General features: G+C 43.0%; 1 long non-coding RNA gene across 1 annotated transcript; it reads right to left on the bottom strand.

Moving 5' to 3' along the window:
- Window positions 1-8651: 8651 nt before the first annotated feature.
- Window positions 8652-10839, bottom strand: LOC135412511 (uncharacterized). The gene is made up of 3 exons (XR_010429709.1): window positions 10766-10839; window positions 9474-9651; window positions 8652-9198 (listed from the first exon to the last, which is right to left on the bottom strand). It is a non-coding gene; the product is annotated as an uncharacterized LOC135412511 (long non-coding RNA).
- Window positions 10840-20805: the final 9966 nt, after the last annotated feature.

Here is a 20805-nt window from a genome sequence, read left to right as displayed (position 1 = left end):
TTGCACCCAGGGACCTGGGAAAGCCACCATCATATGGCTGAAGCAGTTTTTGGACCCTTCTCTCATAAATAACAAAGTAACGTGTAAAGAGATCAGGACATGGATGGTCTATGTGACATAGTAAGCTTCAAATTTGCCTAGTTTAGACATGAGAGGAAGTGGTAAATCCAGAGAAGTATTTTTAGAAATGTAACTCCACCATTTTTTTCGAAGTTGTAATCTGATTTCAGAGTGGAACTGTGCCTGAAGATTTCCAACTCTCTGAATGGAGGGCTAGTGTTAGACTGGGAATACATCAGGCAGATACATCCCTCCCCATATGTTGAGCTCTCTGCTGCCTTCGTGGGGCGGATGGGAAAATTGGCAGAAGTCCTGCAGACTGAAAGAAAGAGGAGTTTAAAATGAAGGCAAAGAGCAAGAAGCAGCTTTGTTTATACTGTGTTTCTAATATCTAGGTAATCCCATCACTGCTTTCGCAAAAGTATCAGGCTGACATGCTATTTTACCACCGTAGAGGTGTGGGAGCTGCAGCATCAGCTGTCACAACGGAATTATTTTGTGGTTTCTCTGAGATCACAGGCTCTTCAATGCTCCCTCTGGTTGTTTGTGGGGCCTGAATAAGTAGTCCAGTACATCCTCAGGTGAAGTGAGGAGATGGAGAACAGCAGGAGATATGATAGGAAGAGCAAAGATCAAAACCAGATCTGAAACCTGCCCCCTCTCTCAAAGAGAAGACCAGTTATCCAAGCTGACTAGAACCATATCCTCAGCAGCCGTGAGGAGAGGTCACAGGGGCTCACAGCTGGAGCCTGAGTCATTTCAGAAGCAATTCCTTCATCTGGTGGTTGCATTATCTGTAAAGGAGGTATCTTGTACAAGGCTTCTACGACATGCCAAGGTTTGTGGAAATCAGCTGTGGGGCACATGCTGCATTTAAAGATTAATTTTAACAATAATGCATCTCATTAAAGCAGTTGGCATATTCTCTGTTTCGTAGGACATGTTTGCTGCCATACACTCATAATATGTTTATCACAAGTGAGCATATTGCTTGTGTAGCTTTTATTCTACACTATAGATGTGTTCCTGACACTTAGTGCCTAAACCCATTTTGTATGCATCAGAATTTCTAATTTCTCTGCAACCCATAGAGGAGTCAGGACATAAAGCACCAGGCTGTGGAGGCTGCTAAGACAGACCTGTGTGGGAAGAGCTCCTGCAGTGAGGTGCCTTCAGGGCTTTTACTTGGTCACCATAACTGGAGGAAGAGGGGTTGACTGCTTTGGTTCTGGTAGTTCTGCAGAATAGGTATTCTAGTCTAGTCCTGTCTCATGGGGCAGCTTGAAGACCAGCTTCTTAGTCTTTGAAAGAAGATTTATAAAATTATTAAGGCCTTTTGACTAAAGGCCCTGGAGGTATAAGGTATTATTATGATGCTATGTAGTCATAGAGATTTAATTGAAGGTATTTGACTGCAGTGGCTGTAAAACAATTGGAATTATACTTAACCTCCTCTTTGGAGCAATGCTTTTAGGCAGATTAATAAGGTAAGTGATGCTCAAATTCTTTGTGTGTTTCTTGAGGTTTTCTCCAATACACTTAATGGAGTTTTCACAATGCAGCCAGATTGGCAGGTATAGGGAATTCTAGTAATTATACCCCCTAAATTCCTTGTACTTCTTTCCAACCGAGTATCTCTAGGATCAAAGTAAACATGATAACAACTGTCTGTAAATGACATTACCTGGAATGACATACAGAGGATCTGGCCTGAAAAAAAATCAAAGAATAAGTGTTTTTTCCCAGTAAATCAGGGCCAAGACAGAGTCCCAATAGACTCTTACTGTCAAACCCCTAAAAGTGTATGTTTACGGGTTACTTATTCAGTTGCAGGTATAGAAATTCATATGGTCTCCCATAAGAAGTAATAACAGGCCAACCAAAAAGGCTTGTTAATTTAGTCTAGATGTTAATCTGACCTTCAGTTGAACTTATTTGCTCAGGAAATCTACCCAGCAATCTCCAGGAGAAGATGCTTTTTCTCATGTAGAGCCAGTTTAGCAAAAATGTAAGCTAACATCTAACTGAGATGATTATGGAGAAGATGTATTCCCTGTGGGCAATTTGTGTGAGTATGTGTGGAGAAGCAAGCAGGTACCTAAACAGTGTCTTTATTAAGGGAGTTAGTTCCTTGTCCAGTCTTCTGTGTTGTGGGACAGGCAGCTGGAAGTGCCCAGTCACAAGAATGTCCCACAACAAATGGAGGTGCCAAGGTCCTTTCTCCTGGTCAATGTGCTCCTACTTGTGCATGTTAGCTTCTTTTGGGTTAGAAAATAACTAAGTGGGTATTTATGCTTAGACCACCTCTGCCTTGCTCAGTCTCACTGAGGTATATTTTAAAGGACCTGAGATTACCAAAAGTAATCCGGAGACAACTCCCTGTCCAATAACAAATTGTACTGTGGCAGTTCTGGGGTGGCTGAGGTCAAGAGCTAGTCCTTGTGCCCAAAACCTTCCCTCCCTGATGGTTGCAATGCTCCTCCTTGAGCAGCAGGTAAAGCTGGGAAGGGTTTCTGGGGCTTGCCAGGAGTCATGCAGGAGATATGGCCAAAGCCTATGTCAGACCAGATTCACAGTCCCACGTGTCTTCCAAGGGATCATTATTCCTTTGCTGTACAAATAGTAAACTGAGCTCTTGCAGTGTAGGTTAGAGGCAAAGCTGCCATCACTGGCAGTAAGGCAGGGCAGGGCCAGAACCACCTACTGAACTCTGAGAATTGGTCACAGACAACGTGACAGGTGTCACCTCTCCCCAGTGTTAAGTGTGCTGGAGTAATTTGCTGATGCATTCTCAGAATAGTTTAGATGAATTTTGCAAAGACCTGTTTAAATAAAACATTAGATACACTTTTTCTCAAGGTTTGAAGAGGGGTTATGATTATTTTCACTCTCAGTCATAGGTCTAAGAATAATCCTTTACTCAGTCATCTTTGGCAGGAGAGGAAGCAATATACTGGCTTTAGAGGCTGCAGAGTTACCTGTTTATTTTGAAATAAATGTTTCTCTGTGCTATTCCTGACAGCTTTCCTGTTCCACCCTTACCATTTAATGTAGGAGGGTCATGCACTTTTGTCCTCATTAACTCAAGTCCTGCAACTGTGTAAGTTTATGACATTTTATTTCATATTTTTTTAAGTCAGATCAGCCTCATGTGACTGTTTAAGTAAATAAGCAGTTGACCAAAAGCCACTCGTCTTCGTGTACAGCAGGCATGCAAGGCAAAGGGAGTTGTTCAGTTGTTCACCCATTATTTCTTGTGAAGTCATTATTGCTTTTCTCCCATCGTCCTCACTTGGGGCCAAACATTGCCTTGTTCCTGACTTGCAAAACTAAAGGAAACAGAGGACACTAGGGGCAGGGGAATGAGTCTTTCCTCATTCCTCTGGCACAGATCCACAGGACAGGCTTTCTGCTGTATCATGGTTATGCGCAAGGAAGACGGGAGTTGAGTCTGTTCCTGGCCCTGTCACAGGCTCTGGGGACCTATTTCCTGGCTGCCTGGAAACTCATGGGTTCACCTTTCTCTAGTGGAAGTAGCAAAGGTGCCATTCACTACACGCTCATGTGAGCAATATTCCCATGAAATGAAGGCACCCAGCTCCCTTTTCTGGCACCACGTGCTACTAGAGAGTGGCTTGCAGGCTGCACTGCTGTGTTTACAGCTTCCAAGTCTGCTGGTATCTCCCTGTGTACTCTGCTGAAGAGAACTTTGGTTATTTGATAAAACTGTGGACAGAGCTTTCACAAATGAATACACTTTAAAAGTGCTTGAACAGATGACAAATGGTCAAGGAATAAGAAAATACTTGATTAGATTAAATTTGATGACTTTTAAATTTTCCTCCCCTCATGGTGGTTAACAGGAATGGTCTAAACGTTTCTTCCTTACTAGTTCTTCCTCTACCTTTTCCTGCCTGAGGCTTTTTCTCCCTCCACTCTAGCAACTCACTACTAAACTCAGTGCCACTTTCTAGGCATAAAGCAGTCAGTGAGCATTTCTCCAGCACTGCAGTGTTTCTGCCTCACTCCTACCCCACTTCTGTGTCTGCTTGCTAGCACCTCAACATGTGAGCAACATTCACACTCTCCTGTCTGCTGAGAGAGCAGTGGTAAGCTGTTCTGTGGGACTGTGTGCAAACAAGGGGCTGTGCCCAATGTCATTTCACACTACACAAGAGCCAGAAGAAGAACACATCCTTCTTTTGACAAAACAGTGAGAGCTAAGAGGTGTTCCCTGCTTCTGCTTGGGATGAAATGAAAAGCTTTCCAGGTATCTTCCCTTCCTGGAATGAGGCAGAAGCCTGCTGGCCTGGACATTTGCTAGGGACGCGGGAGACACATGTACAAATCATCTATGAATGATTCAGCCATGGGCTAGAGCTTGGCTTTCCCACATCTAAGACGAATGCCCTAAAACACTGAATCTCTTCTGCAGAGGCTGAAATTTGTTTTGACCTTCTTGCATCCTTGATGCATCAGAGATCTCATTCTGATGACTCCTATTAAATAAACTATTTTCCTGATTGGTGCTTCGTGCTTTCTCTCAGTTTTGCACCAAATATGGTTGCATAGCTGGACAGTTTCTTCCCTTTACCAGCACATTACCAGCACACATGTGGTTACCTGGGGCATCAGTATTTCTCAGACCCTTCATGGCACCTTGCACTTGACAAGAGTGCCACACTGAGAATCTTCCATCATTGGGTTCTCCTGTCTGCTGTGAGCATCCAGGCAGCCTACCCTGTCCAGCCATCCTTGCTTTCACCATGATATTGCACCACTCAAAGCATAGCACATTCAAGTAAAGTTCAGGCATTTGAGTTTTCCATCGCTAATCTTCATAACAGGCTTTCATGCTAATCCCTGCACGGCATTCCAGTTCCTGACTGCGGCTTAGCACACTGGACTTGGCTCTCATCTGGCCCACAAACAACAGGGATCAGTGGTCCCACAATGGCCTGTGTTGTCATCTAGCACATATTTTGTCATCTTTGCTCTTCAGCTCTTTTGAGTAAAAGGCAGCAAGTAGACTCTTTCTCAAAAGTTGTGTACATAAAGCAGTAAGAAGCATCAAACCTGCTGGTGTTTAACTAATCGGGGACCACAGTTTTCTTTTCTCTCTTTTTTTTTTTTTTTTTTTTGTTTTGTTTTGGGTTTTTTTTGTTTGTTTTGTTTTCTTTTGTTTTTGCTTTTGTTTTAATAAAAAGAACTTTAACAAATCCCTGCTCCAGATGAATTTCAAGTGTATGCAGTAGATCAATGGCTTTTCTGGAAACAGTTACGCTATCACTTAGTGTCTGTATTAGCTTTAACTGAATTGCCTGAAATAGCCCTCCCATCATCTAAATTTAGACTTTAAAATACAACTAAAGAATGCATGATGGCCTAATGAATAGTTAGCCAGTCCTTCACAGGATTATGGCTCTGAAAAATAAATTGCATGTGAGCATTAATACTGCATTTCAAAAACTCACTCAGCTGCATGCCTGGTCATCTTAAATTCATTTTGGTTATTTTGTTTCCCTGGTCTATTTCTCTTTGAGGCTTTTTTTATGCTGTAAAATATAACAAGATATTTTGTTGTGAAGTGATTTTTAGTTTTGGCTTAGGTAATGACAGCTATGCATCCTGAGAGATGTCAGTAGTATGTAAAACTGAGAATATAAATTATTTTGCAAGGGAAAAAATTCAACCATCTTTCTGTCTCCTCCTTCCCAACTTAAATTCTAATAGACATTATCCATATAAATTCCTTTACAGCAATAAAGAATGAACTACAGAAAAGAGAGGCATATGTTATATATGGTAAGATTTCTTTCTTTCCTTGATGACTGTGGAAATACACATAGAGTAGAAAGCAGAGGTGTATATTGGAAGCAACATGACACTTACCTCTGCAAAAATTCAACAGCTATAACAAAAATGAAAGGGAATAGACCTACCAGCTGCTTAGATTCAGCACTTTCATTCTTCATATGCTATTCAGTAAGTTTCCAAAGAAGTGTGGGCTTGGATTTCTGTGAAATTTATCTTGCTAAAATTAGGAGGGAGGTTGGGAAAGAAGATTGAAAATCAGAATTCGCCTGCAAAATAACTCTCCTTCTTCTCTCCCCCACCCCATCCCAGAAACATGAGACATCGGTGGCAGAAGGTCATACAGATAATTACAATATTATCTCCTGTGCCTTGAGAACTTGGCTCCTCTCAGAAGAAGGGTGATAAATTAGACCTTGTCAAAATTCCATTAATGGAAAACTCTACATTGCTAAATCTAGAACAGGGGCAGTAAACTCCAGAACTTCCCAGAGAAAATAAATTCCAAAATTTAAGTTTTTCCAAAGTGAAATGCTTCTCCCTGACTGAATTCTGCATGTTATTTGTTTGGGGATTTTTTTCCCCTTAAAAAAATCAACCTAAATAACAACAGCTTGTGCCTGGGAACCTGGAACGCTGAAATCCCTGGCCTCAGAAGGCTCTGCAACTATCCAGGCTCCCTAAAGTGCAGCGGTGAGTCCAAAATTCCCAAGTGAGACATTTCTGTGGTGGGGTTGCCATGAAACCAGGTGCTCTGGAAGCATGGCTAGTCCATCAGCCTGCCCAATGGACTAGCAAGAAGCTTAACTAAGTGCCATTTTGTCAACAGAACTTCCTCAAAATTGAATGACTACTACAAAAACTTTTTAGTTTTGGGTAGTCAGATTGGAAATTCCTGACCAGATATAGTGCAGATTTTTCTGTCACTTCTCTTCAGTCCTTTGAGTTCCATTCACATGATCAGGACTCATATCTGTCTTTTGGGTTCTTGATGTCCTCTTTACAGCGTTTTGTCTCTTTCATGTATAAAGTCCTACTTTACACATTCCACAAACTGTGTACCTATTCCCCAACTAAATGAATGCTGGTTTTCAATGGTAAAAAGATAGATAAACATATTCACCATCAAAACATGAAGCTGGAATTGCAGAGAAGTTCCTTACTGTGGATGCTCCTAGAATTGATGTTCCTGTTTGGTATTTCCTGAGAAACTAAGGCTCAGGATGTGTATGAGACAGGGATAACACGGTTATTTCAGTGGATGGTTGGGAGGGTTCAAACGCGTTAGTGTCTTTGATTAGGTGAATGTCAGTAGCGCTGACAATTCCTGCTTCTACCAAAAAGATAATTGTTCCTTCTCTGTTCACTTTCAGGATCCATACCAAGCACTGCTTGACATTGTGTTGCTCCAGAGCAGCATGTCTTAATGTGTCCTTCTGGAAATGCCAGTAAACTGAACAATAGTATTTGTGTTAATTACTTTTCCCCCCCTAAATCAACGAGCAAGGTATCACCATAATAGAAAAATGATACAGCACTTGGACTAAGGCCCAGATGCTTTCTGTGATGGCAAATCAATTGAAATGCATCAATGCTGAAATTACAGTGGGAAGTATCTCTGTATTGTTTGTGTGTTACTGAAGCACATTCCCGTAAATTAGCCCCATTGGCAGTCATTTTGCCGATTCAGTTTTAAATATAAGAATCAAAATGTTGCCCTAGATGGTGGTATTTAGAAGTCAGGATCCCCAAAAGCAGCCCTTTTTGACATATTCAGCAAATAGGTAGGCAATGGTTTCTAGATCCATATTAAAATAAGAGTGAGTTTTCTTGTAAATAAGTGTTCCTGTTTCAATGGTGGCATGAAATGCAATGAGTCACGTTAGTTGTCCCATCCAGCCTTCATTAATAATCTACATATAACTTCTCTCCATGTGAAGTATGACTTAATACTTTTGTCATCTCCATAAACCACTTAAAAGATTTCTTAAAATCCCGTGACCTTCAGAAGGACATTGACCATGTCCTGCAATGGCAGGAGGAGAAAACGAAAAGAAGGTCTTTCAACTCTGCCAGACAAGAAGCAGCAGCTTGAGTACAACTGGCATCCAGGCCCTCGGAGTTGGAACGGGCATGCTGCAGGAGCAAGGGTGCAATGACAGGGGTGGTGCTAGGCCATGGGGCACCATCTTGGAAAGCAGTATACAGGGATCTGGGGACACAGTGGTGGACCCCTATCCCTTGACAGACAATGGGGCACTCACATGCTGACTCTTTGCATAAGATGCGAGTGGTTCAGCTCAGGGCAGGTCTCCCTGGGGCTGCTCTGCCTGCGTCTGCCTTGCCAAGACAAAACCTCCAGGAGCAGTCACACTCTCCTGCTGGTCACTGCAGTTTTGCACACTCAGTCCTCACCCTCTTCCTTCAACAAAAGGCTATATTCACCCCTACTGCTCCCATCTGGCCTTCACCAATTAATCTCTGTGCCTCTAACTGCAGCACATTGTGTGATAATTCATTATGTTAATCCCATGTGTCAGCCAGCCACTCAAAGACTGCCCCGCTTATCTTTTGGAAATATTCTGGGGTTTCCAGTGATTCATATAAAGGAGCAACCACATTCTCTGTCCTTCAGATACACAACACTAAAGTTTGGATGCTCCTGTGTCTATAGTACTATGTTCTTACCTGGTGTCAGAATTTTTGAGTAATATAATTAAGGGGACGTAACTACACATTTGAATCTGCAAGCCCCTCTTCCTTTTATAAATGCAAATCTCTAGGGCAGAAGCAGTAAGGTATTAAACATATTTACACTATTATAAGCCACTCTGTGAGCAGCAGAGCTAGTGAATCTTGGGTTTGTTCTGTCTATACCCAGATGCTGATGCTACTGAATCTTTCAGGAACACCTTTGGGAGCATTGTTGCATTGGGTGGTGTTTAAGAACATCCAGCCAACTAAAATGTTGCTGGGGAGGGCATGATGGATGACAGACAGACAGAAGGGGAGGCAGTGAAATCAATGACACATCTTTTTCTGGTAGAAGCAAGCTGGAACTCCTCTCACTAGGTGCAACAAATTCAGTCACCTTGCATTATCAAACCTGGATTCAGGTCCTCTTCCCGCTCCTTTCCCACTCAATGGGGTTGTAGAGAGGCAGGAGGCAGTTTGTAGGATGGCCTGTTCTGGTTGTGGGAGTCAAAGAGATTTAGGGCAGATAAACCAGTACAGTCTGAAATAGGTCTGTGTTTTCCCGGAACAGATGGGAAGGGCTTGTTGCTGCTCTTGGCACTCTTCCCACACAGGCAATGCCTCAGTCTCCTGGAGGTGAAAAGAGCATGGTGTTGTCCCACCTCATGAGCACACATTTAAAGGAGGGGGAGAGGGAGGCAGTTCGGAACATGTAGAGGGAACAGTATGTACTTAGTCCCTCCAGCCAGTGCCTCAAGGCTGGAGACACAAAGCCTGAGAGGGAAGCAGCTGCCACTGACTGCTGTCCTATGGCCACCAAGGACTGCTGGAGATCCCATGGCACTCTTTCAAAGCACTCAGCTACTCAGAAGCTCTGAAGTTGGTTTTCAACTGCCCTTAGTTACCTGAGTACCACTGAGGATCTGGAGTGAAACACAAACAGTGTCTCTCCTAGAGCTAAAACCAGCTGTCCCAAAGCCTGTGGCAAGCCATGGATGTCCTTTAACTGGGTCACAGCAGGTTTAGACACAACAGTTGTTTTCTTCTGGTTCTCCAGGTAGCTGAATGCCACCCCTCTTGGGTCTGTGACCAAATGAAAAAAAAACAGAGGAAAATTATGAAGCTAATCCAGGCCCTTTTATTTCCTTTTTTCTCTCTCTGCTTTCAAATTTCAACTTAGCTACAATTAATTTTAAAATAAATTGGGAACATTAGAATGCTGAAATTATGGTTCCAATTTTTTCCTCCCTTTCTTTCCAACTAGATTAGTTGGGCCACATTCTGCCTGAATTGACAAATTTTTTCAAATGTTCCAGTCTTGCTCTTTTTCTCCTTTATAACTGAATGAAATATTTCTCTGGCATAGTGTTAACTGAATACAGCTAAACAATACAACAGCATGTTTCACTTGCTTCAGGTAGCCACTGGCATAAAGACACAGTTAAGGATCTCTGTGCAACTGCCTCTGTGTTTTTGTTTTTAAATTAATATTTTCTCCTCAGGGCTATTGCAGCATTGCTATTCCTCAGACTGGGAAGAATTGCATGAAGGACTACGGAAAGCTGAGAAATTGCAGGAGGAGCCATGGGCCAAATAAAATGTTCCAAATATGGTCTGTAATATCATAAGAGTAGCATGTTTTCAACTCAGAATGAGAAATGGGTTTGCCAAAAGCATAAACTTGGGCCCAAAAGCTGAACTCCAGACACAATTAAAATAACAAGTCTCCAAGCTTTCCTGCAATCAGCCAGTGACTTCAACTCTTGCTGCTTTTAGCTTTATGTCATGCTTCCCTACCAAGTGTTTACATGTCACTCTGCTAATCAGGCAAACACAGAGGCTTCAAATCAAAGAGCAGCATCCCTGCTATCAGTGTCTAGCACTATAAATCCGGTCTGTCCACTTCAAATAACTCTAGATCTGCTTTCCCACCCTCCTCCTTTTCTCCTCCACAGGGCTTCTCAATAGCAATGCAAAAGCAATAATGGCCAATTCCTTAAGGCATGCTTCCTTAGCATATCCTCCCTCCCAACCAAAGCACTGCTTCCCTGGCTTTGTTTTTAAAACAGCAATAACCTAGTGAACAGAAGGGCTCATTAATCCAGGGAGAGGTTGCATGCCCAGCAGGGACACAAAGCAAGCTGGGTGGCTCCCTGGCCAATCTCATGGAGGCTTCAAAGACCAAGAGTCCACTGACCTAAGCAGGGGTCCATTTGTGCCTTGGAAACCTTGTGCCATCTGGAAACCTTGATGGCTGAGAGGGCTCATCTGCAACAGATGGAGAAAGAAGAACTTGAGATAGAAGCCTTCTCAGGGCCACTGAAGCAAGAGGTGCAAGCAGACTTTGTGAAACACATTAAGCTCCCTCTGAGCTCTTTAACCTTAAACTAAGTCAGCTGATGAAATTGAAGAAGACAACAAAGGGAAATGAGAATACTTGTCTGTGCTTCCCTAAGCATGCCTAAATGCTCAGGTAAGCACAGCTTTGAGTATGGTCCTGGTTGTAAATCTTCCCACCACCTTTTGGGGTGGCACCAAGGCTGGCAGTGGTGCCAGTGCCAGACTAGGCACTCCTCAGGCTGTTTCAGAGGGAACCAGCAGGGATGGGCCCAACCTGCTGCCACCTAGACTATAAGCACCCATCCATTCTAAGTCAGCTTTCATATCTCTGCTCTCAATGACTACGGTGATGTGCACCTTGTTGGGAGAGTGGTGCTGACATGCCAAGGGACAGCAATGCCCACAGGGTGAATGCAGACCATCAGCACTATTCTCACATCTGAGCCTGATCCATGAGGCAGAGATGGGCATAAAGATTGGTTAGTTAGGTTTAATAATCATTAATGAAAACCTGGGCTTGTTAGTGAGCTGAAAAGAGAGTTTTCTTACATTTTTAGCAAGAAACAAAAGTCAGCAAGACATTTCAATACAGGTTGTAAAGAGACCAGTACAAGCCTGTTGTTGTGGGTTTCTTGGTATCCAGCCTTTGTAAACACTACTGGCAGTGCATCATCTGATTTATGAAGAAAGCCAAGATCAGAAGGTTTTTGGCATTCTGAATGCTATCTAGACTTTTCTGGCTTTCATGCATGAGAAATTGAAGGTTTGGATTGCAACTTCAAGAGATTGGCAAAAAGCCATTAACCTACACACACCAATAGATAGGAATGAAGTCATAACTTGTAATGATGCTGAGTATTGCAAGATCCTTCAATCAACAGTCAAAAGAGCACGCTGGAAGAAAGAGATGGTACAGGAATGAATCCTGAGATGGGAACACAAAAAAAATCTGATTTCTAGGAGCATAAAAATGTTTGTCTGCTGAGGACTCAGTCCTGACTGACTTTTCTTGTTTGCTTCTTCATGACTTTATTGCTTTTATGGAGCAGATTTCAGAGAAGTCTGACACTGCTTCATTGGGAAAGCAGGAAGATTTATGCTGAGTTTATTGCAGGCAGCAGTTATGATTTCATTATAGAATACTAAAATTGTAATTTCGTGTGCTTACACAGAATGTTTAATGCACACATTAAGCTAGATGCATTTTATTTCAGTTTGTATAGCAGCCTAAATGGCAAAACAGTATGATATGCTTGTTTATTTGGCATTAAAGCTCAGATTCAGTGCTTAAGCATCTTGCTGAACTAGGGGACCAAGCTGTGATTTAATGGTTCAAATAAGAGTCTTGTTAGTGATCAAAACTCGGGGATTTGTAAACTCAGAAGATTTTCAGACTGGTAGGAAATAACACTGTACCAGCATGTTAACCTTGCTGACCCTTCCAAACCAAAAGAAGATAATTTTAATGAGCCCTGTAGATACTATCATAGTTTTCATGTGTTTTGTCAATGTACAGACTGAAAATGTGAAGGTTATAGGGTGAATTTTACAATTGTTAGGGTGCAATTTACTGCCACAAACATAAAATGCTTCAGAAAACTTAGATTTTTCCTACTTCATGAACAATTTTTATTTACCCTCATATTATTTAAAATGGATTCCTCCCCATTTAAAATTGACTTGCTGGAAAAAGTAGATATTGAAACTGGGTTATTTAATTCCAAAGCTTACTAGGATATCTGAGCTGACGGGGGTTTGGAAATAGTAGGACTGTATTGCTCTAGTTACTAATCACACAGCTAATATTTGAGCTCAGGAAATACAGTTGTTGAAGAACACAGAAAAATTCAGCTTTTGATAGCTTATATTTTCATAACTCCTTAGTGTAAGATGAGAGGTGCTGTATTTCATGATGTTGAGTTTGAATCTAAACTAGATCCTTGTATTACAAAGAAAACAAATTAATTTAGTATTATGGAGAAAAGCATATAACAGGCAAAGGAGATTCTTGCTGTGCACTGGCTGTGTGTTCAAACACCAAGGTTACTGCAATCCCCCAGCTGAAGGCTCAGCTCTCTTCCCTACCCCCTAGCTATGCAGTGGCAAAGGACAGTACTGACTGCAATAAATTAAAATTAAAAAGGCTGGACAAGGGATCCTCTACCCTTTCTCCTTCAGACTGGCTGCCCTACAAGATCAGTAGAAAATTCAGCATCTGAGGACTACATAAATTTAACTATTTAATGGAAAGAACTATTTCAATTTGATGACCCCAGCATGATCAACAAGATTTAGCAGAAAATAAAAATATTAATTTTAGCAATAGCCAAGGTTTCTTTTTCCCCTGTGTCAGTTCTGTTACAGACAATTGTGGACAGCTGGTTCTCCCTGGATTGCTTTTGCTCAGGACTCAGTGGTGGTGCCTTTTTTAACTTTGAGGCCCTCAATTTAGCTAAGACTCAACTGTTCTTGCAGTGGCTTCAGAAAGGTGTGTTTCCTTATTTAAATAACAATGTTGCTGTTATTTAAATATCTTGCTGGTGTATTTTTCCCTTAGTTACCTTTAGGCTGATTTTGCAGAAAATCTTGCTGTGACTACTGCTCAAGAGCCATCTGCAAGATGCAGTTACCCACTTACCTGGTATTTTGCAGTTTGATTTAGAAGATAGGCAGGAGTTCTTTAGGCTGTGAGACACTTCCAGCCCTCTAAAACTTTGCCAAGTAGCTCTGTAGGCTACTCACTGTTCTTGTCCAGCCTATGCTCATGGGCTCTTGACAGCACAGTCGCTCCCACCTTGGTGTGAGCTATGAGAGCCCCATCCACAACTATTTTTTCAGTGACCTGAAACTTGAAGGAACAATTGTGTATCACCCTCAACAGCAGCAAGGGTGCTGGGAAAATATTCAGGAACCCTAAAGCATTCTTCCCTATTGAACTCTGTAGTGCATGGGAAGGAAGGAGAGGTGCAACCCGTTCTGCAGGACGTTCCTACTCTGCTGTCAGGAGATGCCTGCCAGCTTTTTCCCTCTGGACAAGATCAGGATAGAATGATTTGGATTACATTACTGATTTGATAATGAGTTTTCTTACATCCCTGATACCCCCTTCTCCCTTTTGTGTGAAGACTTGTCTAAAACCCCACAGATACTACCTAGCAGTCTATTCCCAGGGCAAATACTTTGCATGGGGGCTTGTCGCCTTAAAGTACAGGCTGGTTATAACACAAAGGACTTCCAGTCCTACCTGTCCCCACTGCTTCACTTGCCCCTGGCCCCTCAGCTGGGCAGCTCAGGAAATGCAGGCTGTGCATACGAAGATGGTAGACTGTACCTAAGGGCATGCATGTAATTCAATTTAAGGAGGATGTCAGGATGTCATGTGCACCCACAGCTCAGCTTCCCAGGCTGCTCCTGAGCCTGGACCATTATGACAATATGGGGTTTCTCCTGTGATTCCAGCTATGACGTACGGCCTCTCAGTGGTTTCAGCTCCCTAAGCTCTTATTACATTATGCAGCATATATAGCTCTTAACTTAATATGATGAAGTTACTGGGTAACTATTTATTTTTGTGATTAGCTTTTACACCTGCTCACAAGCTTTTAATTACTGAATTCCCCACATAGTTCTTTAATTCAATTTGTTTTGACCTTTCAGTTAGTGGAGAAATAAAAGAAAGGTGAAATCTATGTTATGCCCCTGTATTCTGGCATTTAAAGGTGGGGAAGAGGCCTTGGCAGCAGTGAGTCAGGGCACACAGTCTGAGCTGGGAGAAGGTTGCAGGACAAGAGCATTGGTTTCCATGAAGAAAATGGAGTAAGAGTAGAAGGTTTTGACACTCCTGCTGCCCATCCAGTGATACATAACTCTTAGCCCTACATACCCTTTGTTCATATTTTTTCCCCAGAAAGTAGAGGATTGACACTAAAGTTTTTGCCATCCTTGCCACCACAGGCAGCTCTAGCTATGCTCCAACTGTGAACACATGAGCACAGCCCTGTGCAAACCTGCCATACCAGTCAGAGTAGTGGGGCAAAGGACCACAGAAAAAATAAGCCCCTGAGACATGGAGAACGGGGAGAGGTTGCTGCTGTTATACAATAACCATCCCCAGCTGTTTGGGGAGCTAAGAGTTGGTTTCCTCTTGAGGACAGCAGATGTGCTGGGTCCAGCAATGTCTGTGCCAGCAGATGTTTGGGATTCCACAAGGAATATTTGATCCAAGTCCAGACAACCCAGAGGGCTATATGTCTGCTTGGAGTATTTGCACTGCAAGGTGCCAGATTAATGATTAGAGAGATTAACATCTACAGGTGCAGCCTGCATTGTGCTAGTGAAATCCCCACCTGGCTCTGCCAGTGGACCTGAACATGAGTCTGAAGGGACATATCTACGGGTGAAGGAAATTCAGAGAGCCATGTTTAAGGATTTAGCTGCTGGCTGCCATGTAGGTTGTTCAGCATTTGGTTTTTCTGCTGAGAATACCAATAAGATAACACTCAGTGTAGGCTGGGTGACTGACCTTGGGATCTGTCCTAAACCTGACCAGTTATGCCAATTTAGCTTTCATAGACTCTTGGTACAGGGGACCAGAAGAGGTCATCTTCAGGGGAGGACATCTACAGCAACACACGGAGAGTTTGGATTTTTGTGCAGGCTCTTCATGTGAAAACAAATCCGTCCAAACAGCCTAATTTATCTTGATTTTTTTACATGAAAATTTTCTAAGCTGTGGCAAAGGGGGGAATTACCCCCTAAGGGTAAGCTAGAAGACTTGTCTTGACCATTGTCACAACCCTGGGTGACAACGGGATGGGAAACTGGATATATACTCAGTCAGACTACTCAGAGAGGTGAGGATCCTTTGCTGGCTTGTTCTGCTGGGATCTTCTTTGCTTTGCACTGGTGATTCATCAGAAAGCAATTGCCATAAGTCTAATAATAAGGCCAACAGGAGCTGATAGAAACAGGGGAGCTATTAACATGATTCCTAAGGAGATTTTCTGAAATTAGTCGTTTAAACAGGCATGGGCAGCATTCATGTGGGTATATTTCATATGACATCGATAGAGACTGAGATGAATTCCTTCTTTGTCATACAAGGACCCCCTATTATTAACAGGCTTTTGTATGTGATTTCTTTCCTAAGGAATTCAAACCCAGCAAGTTGCTTTAAATGGTTTTTGGTCTGGTTATGTCAGATCCATTTTAACTAAATAGATCTCTATGGTCTAGACCATAAAGTTCCAGTAAAAATCTGGTTTTAAACAGGAATCTTGTTTTCCAGTTGTACTATCAGGGTCTAAAATCATTTTAGTTTTTTCTTAGTATGCTTATGAATTCTGAACATCTGAAATAGTTTCAATACATAAAATAACAATTCTTTTTTATACAGGCATGCAACGTATGAATTATGAATTGAAAGAATTGGGAAAAAAGAGTCTTAAAATTACTAGTAACTCTGTTTTTTCAAATATTGTCCTAAGTCCTCCCCTAAGGAACAGAGAAAATATTCAAACTCCACATGATGGAAAAGCTGTAGTGTGGAGAACTCTCCACAGGATTGTTTTCATTTTGTAGTACATTTTAAACATATGGACAAGGCAGACTGTTAATTATTTCTTTTCCTTTTGGCTCAGTTCCATGTACAACTCAGCAAAAGCAGAGCTTACAGACTATTCAGTGGACAATCAATGGCTTTGCATTTGCTGAGTGCTGAACAAAATCGATGAAAGGGTGTTGTGATTAGCTCTTGAGGCACTTGTTGGTCCACAGAAAAAACCATCCTTGCCCTTTTTGTCCCCAGCTGCTGCATTCTGCTCCTCCCATGTTAGTTCAGATGGGAAACACTTTGAGAAGAGATAGTTTGGTAATCCTACACATGATATCAGAAAAGGTTATTCCATGGGGTGAGGGGAAAGACTGCGACAAATGGGTTCCATGTCCTTAAATGTTGCTGAATACAACTTGAGTGCAACGTGATGTGACCAGAGGGCATCCACAACTTGTGAGTGGCACACGTAGGAAGATCTAATTGCAGGAGCTTGAGACGTTGCAGCCCACTACTGTGTGCAGGGCTCTTTGCTGTTGATGCTCAAGCAGTGGCATCAGGAAAGGACCTGTGCCACTGTCTCTTCTGCCTCTGGCTGCTCCTCTCACTGGTGTGAACCCAGAGACTGCAGAAGCAGCTCATATACCCATCTGCTGTCTCAGTTAGGCCACTCTGCAGCATGTCTGCAGTCATTGGGGGATAATACCAAATAACAATAACAATATCAACAATAATAATAATACTACTCCTATTGCTACTATTAATAATAATAATGTCATCATCTTAAGTAGAGAGAGTGGTAATATCAAGAAACACCAAAGGTGAACTCTGGCATAGTCCTGGGGATGCCCTTCTCCGTGGGATCAGTTGCCTCCCACAAAGGGGCAGTTTGTGCTGGTCTTTCCCAGTTCATCCTCCCTATGGCATCTCTGGCAATCACTTCAACACTCTCTGTGTCTTATCTCCCATCAGGGCATGGTGTGTGCTGCAAGAGACTGGTGCTTGTCTTTGTGTCTGGGGACCAGCAAATGCATCTACTCTTACCACTGGGACATAAAATTCAATGAATATGTAATTACTGCAGCATTTGTTCTGTTAGCAATACTTTTATTCTGTTGTAAACATTTTTCACACATAATGGGGTTAAGGTGTCTGCCTGATATGGTTTGTAGTCTGAACACGTAGGTCTAATTTGGAGAAAAAGAATGAGCAGAAACAAACTGTTAGAGTGGTTTTAAGATGACATAAAGGAATGCTCGAGAGTTCCTGTATTCTGTGGCTAGGGTGAGAACACATCAAGAAACAAGGGAGAGCCACAGATTATGGAGCTATTACTCATTATTAATTATATATTTTGCACTGTTATAACTACTCTGAGATCTAAGTGTACCTTGCAATCAGTAACAAATTAAGCTGCACACTGGCCCTTTGATAGTAATCGTGGAAGACCGAGGATTATGTACCCCTGGCCAGGATAGACTTTGGTTTGCTTTCAAAGATCTGTGGGGAAGGTTAATACCAAGTTTAACTTAATTGTCCAAATTAGATACATTAGTGGGATGGTGATAAGCATGAGTCACAGTGCTCAGATCTGCCTTGCGGATACCACCCCTTCTCTCTCCTGCATTTCAAGACAGAAAAAAGTGGTAGCCATGTCAGATTCAAATCTTTCAGGGTAACAGGGGCTCTGAAAAATATTCTCCGTGGCTTTCTTTCCCAAGAAACTGAATGCAACTTTAAATAAAGCAGATTGAGGCCCTTTCCCCTGTCCTCCTTTCAGCTGCTCTAGTAATTTTTTTCTAGACTGAGCTCCTATCGGTGTGTCTGTACTCACTGCTGCTGCCTGACAGGCACCCTGGAATGATAATAGTGGGCTTCCAAGGAACTCCTCATTCCCAGGGAAGCAGAACCACATTCAACAGCCATGGACACCTCAAGACCCTCTTGCTACCTCCCTAGACTGCATTGGCCATGGCGAGCTGGCACCATGACCCACTGGGACTAAAGGGCCAAGCGCCAGGGTGAACCCAAACCTAAAGAGAAGGACAAAGCAACTTCTCTGGAGCAGTGCCAGTGCTAGCCCTGTGGCCCTCTCTTGATGAGGCTTACTGGCTGATGACAAAATGACATGAGAAAGACACTAAAAAATTATTTGAAGTGCAAAGGCCCCAGACCTGCAGCTGCACGAAGGAGTCTCCCGTACCCTGTCTTGGCAGCAGCCTGCTCACCTCAGTGGGACAATGGACACGTATCATCTCATGCACACCTGAAAATGCCTAGTATTTCCATGCCTAACTAACTGGAAAGCTTCTACAAAGGAAGCTATGAGAATATGTTTATTTTGCTTGGCCTTTGAGTCAGACGCAACTCTTGAATGCACAAGAGGGTGGATCCTATTCAGGGATGTGCTCAGGCTGTTCCCTTCAGCACCAATTAGAAAGACCAGGCTAGCTTCAGCTGCACGCTATTGCCTACTTTCCCCTTAGAAAAAAAGTCCCTCATTTTGTCCAGGGATCTGGGAGAGCACACTGGAATTGAAGAGATGCTAATGGCATTTACTGAACATGTTAATCTTGCCTCCCATTCCTTGTCCCGCAGGATTTCAGTGTGAAGCAGCAAATTAACAAGGTTTAGGACTGGGTTCCCCTTCCCCTCCCTGGCAGGGCTGGCTACAAGGCAGGCTGTGGCTTCTTTGTGCTGGGTAGGTCGTGGCATGGCAGGGCACAGCACAGCTGGGGTGCCTGCCAGAGGGGGATGCAGATGGGGAAGCATTTGCAACATCATGCCCTCACATCATTACAGCCAGACAGGCTGGTGATTTGCAGTCCTGTTCTTCACTGTGCTTTAGCATCTCACCCCTCAAGAGATTTCAAGAGAAAATAAAAATCCAAAGCCTGAGTGCTGGCAGGCGAAGCTAGCAGTGCTGAGCAGCTGCCCGGCAGTCTGCAGCGCCGTCCCTTCCCCCAGCCGCTACGAGCTGATGTGCCAGTCTCATTTTGATGCTGCCTGCATTCAGATTTCACCTTGTTTTCCCCCCAGTTTTTTACCCTGAGGCAAAATTTAGCTCTCGCATTTGCATGATGCCGTGCTCTCCCACTCCCAGCACCTGGAGCTCTCACTGACAGGGTGCAGCCATCAGCCCCAGGACGGCTGTCACCACTCCTGCCAAGGGACGATGAGCAAAGTAGCTTCCAAATATGCAGAGCGAGAGTTTTGGATCAGAAACAAAAACGTATAAATGCAAGATTGAATGCTTATTAGTTTGGAACACTGATTAGATCCAGAAATAAAGGGATAGATTAGCCAAACGTTTTGGGGAGCCAGCATTTTGTTTCATTTATTATTCCTTAGCTAGCTTAAGTTGGAATAGGAACTGACCGAATACTTGAGTATCACATTGTTGCATTCTGGTCCTGTTTGTGTTAGAGGTTTTGGCTTAGGATCTACAAACAATTTGTCAAGTAACCCAGCTAGCTAAATATGACGTTTTTCTGAGAAAGGCAGCCCAGGAGTATCACTAAGGGGATCGCAGCATGTGTGAGGAAAGCTGTTCCTGTTTCTCTACAGTGCTTCAGCTGCATGGTCCTGACTGGCTGTTGGCCCCAGACTGTACAAAACCATCAGTAAAAAAGAAGGATTGAGAGAGCTCCACGAAAGACTTCCATAAGTTTAAAATGGGAAAACTCAAACAGGAGATTCTAGTCCAGTGAAGGAAATACTCAAGTAAAGGAGACACCACAAACTCATGGGGAGGGAGGAGTTGCTGAAAAGGTGTCATGCCTAATGCAGATGGGGAAGCAAGGGTTCCAGTGTAAGAGAGAGAGGTGCGAAATTCAGGGGAGCAGTAACAGCATATGCACAAAACTACCCAGAGCCAACTTCAAGGAAAGACCTGCCTCCTCTTTCCCTGTAGAATTCTGAACTCAAAACACTCATCTGCCTACATAACATCACGTTGGGAAAAGAAGTCTATGGAGAAGTTCTCTACAGAATGATTTCTCTGCTAGAGAAATGTACATGTAAAGGCAATGCTCAAAAAGAGCAGTCATCAAAAAGTCAAAAAGACCAGTCTTGATGAAAGATTGCTGCATGGCTGAGCTCTTCCCTGGCTTTGCCTGTCACCTCCCTCCTCACACAGCTCCCTGCACTCAATTAGTTGCTGACTGAATCTTTCTGTGGATTATCTATTATTCGCCTCTCCACCAGCTCCTGCAGAGCCCAGCCAGAGCAAGGCTGCCACGTCAGTTATTATTATCAGCCACTGGAAACAAAGGGTGCAGGGGACTTTCCTATTTATATCCAGAGTTTCTCACTCTGAAAACATCTTCCTCACCTCTCGTAAAAGT

The sequence above is a fragment of the Pseudopipra pipra genome, chromosome 3 (assembly GCF_036250125.1).
Source record: "Pseudopipra pipra isolate bDixPip1 chromosome 3, bDixPip1.hap1, whole genome shotgun sequence".
Classification (NCBI taxonomy): domain Eukaryota; kingdom Metazoa; phylum Chordata; class Aves; order Passeriformes; family Pipridae; genus Pseudopipra; species Pseudopipra pipra.
This window is presented reverse-complemented; position numbering and strand designations above follow the sequence as displayed.